Below are 1,098 nucleotides of genomic sequence, written 5' to 3' on the forward strand. Positions count from 1 at the left end.
AAAGCTTGATTGTTTATTGCTAGACTTGGGTCTTCTACCTGACTTGTTACCTCCAGTTTCTTGCGCCTCGTCCAGTGGCCTGCCAAGTTGCTGTTGTCTGGGTTTGGTGCTCTCTAGTTGGTTCTGACTCTTCTTAGTGACTCTAGGTACAACAGAAAGAAACACAGTTGGCTCCTGACCATTTCTCACAATTGTTGCTATGTGTGAGCGCAGGGCTGCAGCCAAATATATCAATGCATCTTGCTGAACATCTTCTTTTTGCTGCCCTTCTAATTTACCAACCACTATGTCCTTTCCAAATGACTGGTCTCAGCTGATAACATGTCCAAAGTAGGTGAGACAAGTTTCTTCATCCTTGCTTCTAAGGAATGCTCTGCTGTACTTTTTCCAAGACAGGTGTGTTTGCTCTTCTGGAAGTCCGTGGTACTTTCAATATAGATATTTTTGCCAGGCACATAATTCAAATGCTTCTGTTCTTCTTTGGTCCTCCTTGTTCAATGTCTGATTTTCACATGCATCTGAGGTAGTTGAATACACCTTGCCTTTGTCAGGCACACTTTAATTCTCAAAGTATCCTTCTTGGTTTTCAACCATTTGAAAGAGTTTTTGGTGCAGCAAATTTACCCAATGTAATGCATGATTTGGTTTCTTAATTGCTGCTTCCATGAGCCTTGATTGTGGATGCAAGCAACATGAAATCCTTGATAAGGTCAATATTTCTCCATTTATCATGATCGTACGTATTGGTTCAATTATGAAGTATTTGGTTTTCTTTACATTTAGTTGAAAATCCATATTGAAGGTTTAACTCCTTGATCTTCATCAGCAAGGACTTCAAGTTCTCTTCACTTTCAATACCAAGCAAGATTATTTCCTCTGAATAGCTCAGGGAGCTAATAAGCCTTCCTCAATCCTGATACTGAATTCTTTTTCATATAATCCAGCTTCTCAGATTATTTTCTCAAGACACAGATTGAATTAGTATGGAAAAAAGATAGACCTTTGATACATACCTTTCCTAATTTTAAACTGTGTTCCCCTGTTCTGTTCAAACAGCTGCCTCTGGATCCATGTACAGTTTCCATAAGAGCACACTGA

This window comes from Echinops telfairi, unplaced genomic scaffold, assembly GCF_000313985.2.
Source record: "Echinops telfairi isolate 266 unplaced genomic scaffold, ASM31398v2 ScPeMD7_7468;HRSCAF=8506_0, whole genome shotgun sequence".
Lineage (NCBI taxonomy): Eukaryota > Metazoa > Chordata > Mammalia > Afrosoricida > Tenrecidae > Echinops > Echinops telfairi.